Below are 10,593 nucleotides of genomic sequence, written 5' to 3'. Positions count from 1 at the left end.
AACATGTTCGCCCTCCCAGCCGTGGGGGCGTTATAATGTTACAGTCAATCCTACTATTCGTTGGTAAAAGAGTTGGCGGTGGGTGGTGATGACTAGTTGCCTTTCCTTCAGTCTTACACTGCTAAATTAGGGACGGCTAGCGCAGATAGCCCTCGAGTAGCTTTGCGCGAAATTAAAACAAAACAAAACACATTTTGAAACGTGTGCAAAATGAGGCAAACGTGTAAAAATGTTAATTTGTTGCGTACAGCAGTTTAATTTATACTGTTTGTTTTTATGCGTACAGTAATTATTGTTGCATGAAATCAAGGTTGGAATACAGTTGTTATTCATTTACGACTAGACTCATCCCCCCCCACCCACACACACACACCTTGATACGTAGCACTTTCCAACACGACTTAAAATGACTTTTACGTCATGTTTTGGTAATTATATGAACATAAGAAAAAATATAGCCTACTCCTTCATAATACAGTACGCTAAATTACGTTTGTGGGCTTCAAGATATTTGCATGAAAGCTGCTTAGATTTTATCTATCAAATACTTGTTACTTACAAAGAACATGTGTTTGTTTGTATATTTGTTTTTGGTCTACCCTTTTACCAATGAGTAATATGATTGACCGTCACATTATAACGCCCTCACGGTTGAAAGGGCGAGCATGTTTCGTATGATGGGAAAACGAACCCGCGACCCTCAAATTACGAGTCGAGTGCCTCAACCACACGACCATGCCGAACCTCAATAATTATCTAAAGAAAACTTAATATAGCTGTAGAACGACGTTCAAGGCATTAAAAAATGCTATTTATTCACCTAGTGTGAAGTGTTGAGACTAAACACGATAAAAACACAGACGACCATCGTTACTAAGTCATCATTTCTATTTTATATAAATAATGATTTCCATCGACTTTCAGTCATTAAATTCTAGCTTCCCAAAAACCCTGATTTAACACGGCTTTATTTGTTCGCTATTCTACCAATAGAGGGCGAACAAAATTTTTTGTTTGGATATTATCTATTCATTTAGCTTTCTCTAATATTGGACGGAATTTCAAATAACAGATAAAGCAAACGTATAATTACTTAACTTATAATTGTCATGACTATTTCTTTACTACAGCGTAGTTATTAAGTAATGTATTTTGTTGTGTTAATGAATTAAATTTGACGTAAATTACAACTTATCTCGTAGGTTGTATACGTGTGCAAATTTGTAAATATTCATTGTTTTTCTCGGGCCATGGTTCATTTATTATCCTAAATATGTGAATTTCTATCTCTCACATATTTTTCTATTAGTAATAACTTATTTTTAAGAAATGTGTAAATCCAGACGACCTTGATATATATAATCAAAATTTGTTTTTAACTTTAAGTTAATTAACTTTTGACCTTCGCGACTTCACGAAGGTTAGTACATACAACTGTTTGATCTTAGAATAGTCGTTAACTTATTAAAACGGCTTGTAATATTCTATTTCTAGAGTCTGCCGTAACGTGCGCCTAACAATGCATAGATTATTGTTGTTGTTCTAATGTTATTATACTAACATATATTACATAAATGACTATTTTATGATAGATAAAAATAAAAAGAATTACAATATGTTTTATGATTAGTTAAAAACACATAAACAGAAAATACAAGTTGCTAAGAAACAGTAATAAGTTGAAAGGATATAAAGTATACTTAAGGGCTATAAACGAATTGTAAGACTGTGTGATACTCCACAGTATGCAAGTGTTAAACAGAAAGTAATGGTGTCAAGTGTATCGGTGTTGCGTATTGTTTTTAGAATAGTGGTTTAGTTACATATGCCATCAAGTGTCTCTGTTCATCTTCGGATTAGTTTCTTTAATAAATATAGCTTCCATATTTTTTTTCTCTTCAAAATCATTCGTATTTTGTAAGGTAGAAACTTGAAATTGGTTTTCTGTGTTTGGGGTACCCTGTCTGTACAAGAACTGTTTCTGTTGAAGCGGTTTTGTGTTGATCATACATATATAACACACTGATGTGTTCTGAGATACGCCTGCGCAAAGGTCTTTTGGTTTCTTCTGTATTAACGTCTCCATATATATCACAAATTATTTTCACAGATGTGTGTTAATATTAGCTGTATAGTTAGTGTTATAACTGTGCAATAATATTAAAATAATAATAATAATTCATACATTGTTAGATGCACGTTACGGCTGACTCGAAAAATACAGTGGAGCGTCATTAAGCCGCGGACCAGTAAACCGCGAAATCGCTTAAGCCACTGTAACAAGTCTTGTGAGCGAGGATTATCGCGGCTCAACGCTAATTTAAGAACGTGTAGAAACGCGGCTTACGAATTTAATCCTGGCTTTATAACTTCAAGGGGATATTTAAAAAGGATTTGCTTTAATTTGGGAAATAAATAAAATATATTACAATAAAAATCGACCGTTAATCTACCTTATCCGCTCTCCATGTCAGCTTTATGGAGGCCGCCATTGTTACTGAATCACACCTCTCCATACATTAAAGTAAATCCGTGAAAAAAGTGATCAATAATTAAAGTATTATTTTTAATTCGATAATCCGATATAATGATCACGCAATGGCCCGGATGAGGCTCCTCGGCAGAACTGATGGCGACTTCAGCTTTTCAGTCACAAAGGTTTAAGCCGCGGTTAAGCAGGTTGACCCTCCAAATTCCGCGGCTTAACGGCGCTCCACTGTATAACATTGCAAGCAGTTTTAATAATTTAACGAATATTTCAATATCAAACAGTTGTGCGTACTAACCCTAAGGAAGCCGCAAAAGGCTGTTTTTCCTAAACTTTTTTGGTCCGGCATGCCCAGATAGCAATCAACTCATAATTCGAGGGTCGCGGGTTCGAATCCTTGTTACACCAAACATGCTCACCCTTTCAGCCTTGGGGATGTTTTTATAATGTGATAGTCAATCCCACTATTTGTTGGTAGAGGCGTGAGAACGTTATAATGGTACGGTGAATCCAACTATTCGTTGGTTAAAAGAGTAGCCCAAGAGTTGGCATTGAGTGGTGATGACTAGCTGCCTTCCCTCTAGTCTTACACTGCAAAATTAGGGCCGACTAGCGCAGATAGCTCTTGTATAGCTATGCGCAAAATACAAAACATACCAAAAACGTTTTGGTAAACGTTTCTTATCAACATGTGTAAATTCCTCCACTATTTCAACACATTATGTGCAACAGATATTTTCTTTTGTGCGTGTTTTGGTATAACGTGATTTCTGGTGTGGGAAGAAGAACAGAAAAGTCCATGTAATAAATAAATGATCCCCCACTCCTTTTTATCAATACATACAACTAGAACAATAAATAAATGGCCCCTCACTCCATTTTATCAATACATACAACTAGAACAATAAATAAATGATCCCTCACTCCATTTTATCAATACATACAAATAGAACAATAAATAAATGGCCCCTCACTCCATTTTATTAATACATACAACTAGAACAATAAATAAATGATCCCTCACTCCTTTTTATCAATACATACAACTAGAACAATAAATAAATGGTCCCTCACCCCATTTTATCAATACATACAACTAGAACAATAAATAAATGATCCCTCACTCCTTTTTATCAATACATATAACTAGAACTATAAATAAACGACCCCTTACTCCATTTTATCAATACATACAACTAGAACAATAAATAAATGGCCCCTCACTACATTTTATCAATACATACAAATAGAACAATAAATAAATGGCCCCTCACTCCATTTTATTAATACATACAACTAGAACAATAAATAAATGATCCCTCACTACTTTTTATCAATACATACAACTAGAACAATAAATAAATGATCCCTCACTCCTTTTTATCAATACATATAACTAGAACTATAAATAAATGATCCCTCACTCCCTTTTATCAATGCATACAACTAGAACAATAAATAAATGGCCCCTCACTCCATTTTATCAATACATACAACTAGAACAATAAATAAATGGCCCCTCACTCCTTTTTATCAATACATACAAATAGAACAATAAATAAATGGCCCCTCACTCCATTTTATCAATGCATACAACTAGAACAATAAATAAATGATCCCTCACTCCCTTTTATCAATACATACAACTAGAACAATAAATAAATGATCCCTCACTCCTTTTTATCAATACATATAACTAGAACTATAAATAAATGATCCCTCACTCCTTTTTATCAATGCATACAACTAGAACAATAAATAAATGGCCCCTCACTCCATTTTATCAATACATACAACTAGAACAATAAATAAATGATCCCTCACTCCTCTTTATCAATGCATACAACTAGAACAATAAATAAATGGCCCTTCACTCCATTTTATCAATACATACAACTAGAACAATAAATAAATGATACCTCACTCCCTTTTATCAATACATACAACTAGAACAATAAATAAATGATACCTCACTCCCTTTTATCAATACATACAACTAGAACAATAAATAAATGATCCCTCACTCCTTTTTATCAACACATACAACTATAACAATAAATAAATGGCCCCTCACTCCATTTTATCAATACATACAACTAGAACAATAAATAAATGATCCCTCACTCCTTTTTATCAATACATATAACTAGAACTATAAATAAACGATCCCTTACTCCATTTTATCAATACATACAAATAGAACAATAAATAAATGACCCCTCACTCCATTTTATCAATACATACAACTAGAACAATAAATATATGGCCTCTCACTCCATTTTATCAATACATACAACTAGAACAATAAATAAATGATCCCTCACTCCTTTTTATCAATACATATAACTAGAACTATAAATAAACGATCCCTTACTCCATTTTATCAATACATACAAATAGAACAATAACTAAATGACCCCTCACTCCATTTTATCAATACATACAACTAGTACAATAAATAAATGGCCCCTCACTGCTTTTTATCAATACATGCAATAAAACAATAAATAAATGGTCCCTTACTCCATTTTATCAATACATACAACTAGAACTATAAATAAATGGCCCCTAACTCCTTTTTATCAATACATACAACTAGAACAATAAATAAATGGTCCCTCACTCCATTTTATCAATACATACAATTAGAACAATAAATAAATGATCCCTCACTCCTTTTTATCAATACATACAACTAGAACAATAAATAAATGGTCCCTCACTCCAATTTATCAATACATACAACTAGAACAATAAATAAATGATTCCTCACTCCTTTTTATCAATACATACAACTAGAACAATAAATAAATGATCCCTCACTCCCTTTTATCAATACATACAACTAGAACAATAAATAAATGGTCCCTCACTCCTTTTATCAATACATACAACTAGAACTATAAATAAACGATTCCTCACTCCTTTTTATCAATACATACAACTGGAAAAGGCAATCAGTTATTTCCTCAAGTTTCACATGTAATTCGTGTAGATGGTTCTATGTAAATAATACACAAGCTTGGTTAATACCTTATTACCATGTCTCCATTATTATTTATTATTTTAAATATTGTAAACATAACAAAAAGTGTTACTGTTGATCGTTACTTTACGTTTTACAAAAACCTTAAATATATCTTGGTAACCAGGGTTGACTGTTTGGGAATTCAACTACCCAACTAACGTGTGGTAGGCTACACTGTTGTCCCCACATACATAAAAGCGCTTATTTATATAGGAGTTTCACACCCTAAGTGTACCCACAAGATGTACAGTGCAGTCCTCTCAAGTTATTTTATCTAGTCCATTTCATCAGGCCTTATCGGACACCGGCTAGGATTGGCCTTCCTGTAACAACAGCAGGAGAAACCTTTAAAAACAACAACAACCAGCGTATTTACTGGGAAGAAGAGTCAGTAAGAATTATCTGTGTCGTACTGAAATACGTATTATATATAACTGTTGAAATAACACTGAGCTCATATGTGTCTCGATATGGTCTGATTTATATGTTTTGCGATCTATCACCTTAGCGCCATCTAGCGAAAATAATCAGTAACATTTGACATAATTGTTATCTTAATTTACCTGTTTATAAATGTATTGTTTATTACGTCACTGTCTTGTTAGTGCAATTTTTATAATTGTTTACTGACTTGATTCACACAGTCTATATTTTACTTCTTTTAGTGAAATATACTTTTCGCTTGAACTTCTAATTAAAAACATTGATTTTATCATGACTTTAATTATGATAAAAGGCCCGGCATAGCCAGGTGGGTTAAGGAGTTCGACTCGTTATCTGAGGATCGCGGGTTCGAATCCCCGTCGCACCAAACATGCTCGTCCCCTCAGCCGTCGGGATGTTATAAAGTACGGTCAATCACACTATTCGTTGATAAGAGTAGCCCAAGAGTTGGCGGTGAGTGGTGATAACTGATGACTGACTGCTTTCCCTCTAGTCTTACATTGCTAAATTAGGGACAACTAGAGTAGATAGTCCTCGTGTAGCTTTTCGCGAAATTAAAAAGAAAAGATAAAAAAATACTTTGTTTTCTGCCAAATATTTACGATAAAAAACTGATTTGAAATAAATATTTCACAGTATTATGAGTCAGTTACTGCGAATAGGTATCAAATATATTGGGCTCACAAACGAAGGGAACAGTCCATGAAGGAAAAATAAAACAATATTGGTAGAATTTTGATTAAACATGCTTACGTCACGATTTGATCTTTAATCAAGCGTCAATAGTTTATTTTAAAATTTAAGCACAAAGCTATACAATGGGCTGTCTGTTATTTGCCCATCGCGGCTTTTTAAACACAGTTTCTTGCATTGTAAGTCCGCAGACGTGCCATTGAGGAGCCAAGCATCAACAGAAAAATAGGTGTAATTATTATGTAAGAATACAGTAATTCAATACCTAACCAATATAAAACTAGTGTGTGTCACGTCACACTTGATTTCTCGAAATAAGAGGAGTCATGAAAACTAAAAAGTATTCATCCAGATAGAATAGTTCGATTGCTAATTGCCTATTGCAATTTTAATGATAAGGAGTGCGTGTGTTCTGAAACCTTGTAAGTGTAGTGAGTATTGGTGTAATAAGTCTAACGCATAAATCTTATCATGCAACTAAAAAAAACTACTTTAATCAATAGAGATTGGCCCAGCATGGACAGGTAGTTAGGACTCATAATCTGAGGCCGGCCCAGCATGGACAGGTAGTTAGGACTCGTAATCTGAGGCCGGCCCAGCATGGACAGGTAGTTAGGACTCGTAATCTGAGGCCGGCCCAGCATGGACAGGTAGTTAGGACTCGTCATCTGAGGCCGGCCCAGCATGGACTGGTAGTTAGGACTCGTAATCTGAGGCTGGCCCAGCATGGACAGGTAGTTAGGACTCGTAATTTGAGGCCGGCCCAGCATGGACAGGTAGTTAGGACTCGTAATCTGAGGCCGGCCCAGCATGGACAGGTAGTTAGGACTCTTAATCTGAGGCTGGCCCAGCATGGACAGGTAGTTAGGGCTCATAATCTGAGGCCGGCCCAGCATGGACAGGTAGTTAGGACTCGTAATCTGATTCCGGCCCAGCATGGACAGATAGTTAGGGCTCGTAATCTGAGTGCCGCAGGTTGGAATCTCCGTCACATCAAATATAATATCCCCTTCAACCGTTAGGGCGTTATAATTTGACACTAAATCCCACTATTCGTTGGCAAAAAGGTTAGCGGGTGGTGCTGATGACTATCTGAATCCTCTGGTTTTTTCCGCTGCTACATTAGGGAGGCTAGCGCAGATAGCTTCCGTATAGCTATGCGCAAAATCCCAAACCACTCAAACAGAGACTGAAATAGGATTGTTATTTTTGTGGACTTTAGGGACTTGTGCCTAACAAGTGGTTTGAATACTCTAATTTTGTACCAACCAAGGTCGAAGTTCAAAATAAGTCATTTATAGTTACAGGCAAAAGAAAAGCCAATGAACATTGTGTCATCCAATTTTTACAGATCGAAGTTTGGAAGGTGGCAACGTGGTTTTTCTGTTAAGATACATTCTTTTATGATATTTTCTTGTAGTGTTGTCTGGTAAGTTTTCGGACTTACAATGATAAATCTGGGGTTTGTTAACTCGAGGTGGACAAAACACAGAAAACCAATTGTGTGGCTTTAAGACAAATAGTAAAATAATTAAAACTAGATGTTCCTTCTAAACGAGAACGTTCAGCTTTCATAGTTTGAGTTTTCGAGTTTTCTTCATTCTGGAGCGACGTTAATGTAATATGAGAACGTACAAGTTTATTTTAATTATTCAAATTTATATCATTCATTTATAAAAACATTTGAACTTCAGTCTATTAATTTTGAGATAATAAATCATAGGTACAAATTATTATTAACAATTATTCATCAAGAGATGGCGAAACCACCTATAGGGGAGACATCTCTGGGAATAGTGAAGAACTATAAATTCTGGAAATGATGGATTCACGAACAGGTGTCATTTTGTAAAATGTAATAAAATAAAACGTGATACATGAGATAACTAAATTCAAAATTCAGCAGACGAAAGTGCTGATAATTTAAAAATAAAACGATGCAACTTAAAAAATTGATAAATGTTAAATATGATTGTAGAAGCGTTGCAGTTGTGTGTTTTTCTTATAGCAAAGCCACATCGGGCTGAGCCCACCGAGGGAAATCTAACCCATGATTTTAGCGTTGTAAATCCGTAGACTTAACGTTGTACTGGCGGGGGGCGTTGCAGTTGAGAAACTGTCAGTTACAGAAAACTTGTTTCGTCTATAATGATCATTAGTTATTTACAAATAAAATTCCATGTGCGAGACAAACATACTTACTATTGGAATACATATTGAACAATTACGTCGTAATAAAACCGTTAGCTTTATCGTGACGAAATATCACGCAAGATATAGGCAATGCGTCTCCAACAAAAGCGATGTTCATTAATTACGTAATACTGTTTTATTATCTCACCCAGTATTATATTTTGGTATTATTATAGTAATTTAATGAATATTCAAAGGTTTGGTTTGTTTTGAATTTCGCGCAAAGCTACACGAGAGCTATCTGTATTAGCCGTCCCTAATTTAGCAGTGTAAGACTAGAGAGAAGGCAGCTTGTCATCATCACCCACCGCCAACTCTTGGGCTGCACTTTTACCAACGAATAGTGTGACTGACCATGACATTATAACGCCCCCATGGCTGAAAGGGCGAGCATGTTTGGTGCAACGGAGATTCGAACCCGCGACCTTAATCCACCTGGCCACGAGAGGCCCAATATTTAAAGGAAACATCCAGATATAATGTGAAATTTCGGAAGATAACTTCATGATTCGTCATTTCTACGTCTTTACAGAAAGGTTAAAAAACAGTAAATTTTTAACAAGATATATATATATCAATTTATTTTTTTATCACATCATTATTTACGTTTGATTGGTTCACAAAAGATGCAATTTTCAATTAATTGAATTATCACTTATACATTCATGTTTATTAATTATCCTGAAAATATTTATAATTGACAAAAACGAATTTGACGTATAATCATTTGTACACGGCATGGCCAAGTGTGTTAAGGTGTTCGACTCGTAATCCGCGGGTTCGAATCCCGGTCGCACTAAACATGCTCGCCCTTTCAGCCGTGGGGGCGTTATAATGTGACGGTCGATCCAACTACTCGTTGGTAAAAGAGTTGCCCAAGAGTTGGCGGTGGGTGGTGATGACTAGCTGCCTTCCATCTAGTCTCACACTACTACATTAGGGACGGCTAGAACAGATAGCCCTCGAGTAGCTTTGTACGAAATTCACAAACAAACAAACATACACGTCTGCTGACACATTAATCTTAAAACGTCCATTATTTACAGCAGGTGTAGTAGTGGAAAACAGGCAATAATAAAATTCAAGCGCACGCGACACAGCTAATAATGTTTTAACATAACCCTATTTGTTGGTTTTACTAGTGCTATCTGGGTATTGGTACTAGATAGGGGACCATTTATTATTTACTTCTGTACTTGCATTATTCATACGATTATAATTGAGCCATCAGAAACAAAGGAAGATATGTGAAACTTGAAGCACGCATTACTAATCATACCCAAGTACTGACTCAGACATACTAACATTGGGTACACGTTTGAAGTTAGAATAACCAGAGTAGAACATTTATAAAATGACTTACAATTTTTAACACTGAATTTAAGTTTTAATAAATCGTACATACTAAAAAAAAAAAAAAAATGTTCTCGCAAAGCTTTTCAAGGATTAGCTGTGTAATCCAGTTTCTAAATTTGAACTGGTATGTCTAGTTAACAACACTCGCCGTCAACTCTTGACTGACCGAGTAATGTGTCATTAACACACCCATGACCCAAGTGTACGAAGCGAGTGTTTGTTTCTCAATTCATGTCACTGTTTACTGATGCATGTAACTTGAAAAATCGAGCATGAATACAAATATACTCTAAAGGGATGAATTTGTTTAAACGAACGTATAGTTTGAAATTATTTGATATTTTAAATATATAAAATTGCAGAAGCGTAGCTTGGGTTTTCAGCGCCCAGG

The sequence above is a fragment of the Tachypleus tridentatus genome, chromosome 8 (assembly GCF_004210375.1).
Source record: "Tachypleus tridentatus isolate NWPU-2018 chromosome 8, ASM421037v1, whole genome shotgun sequence".
NCBI classification, from domain to species: Eukaryota; Metazoa; Arthropoda; class Merostomata; order Xiphosura; family Limulidae; genus Tachypleus; species Tachypleus tridentatus.
Note: the sequence above shows the minus strand (reverse complement) of the source record.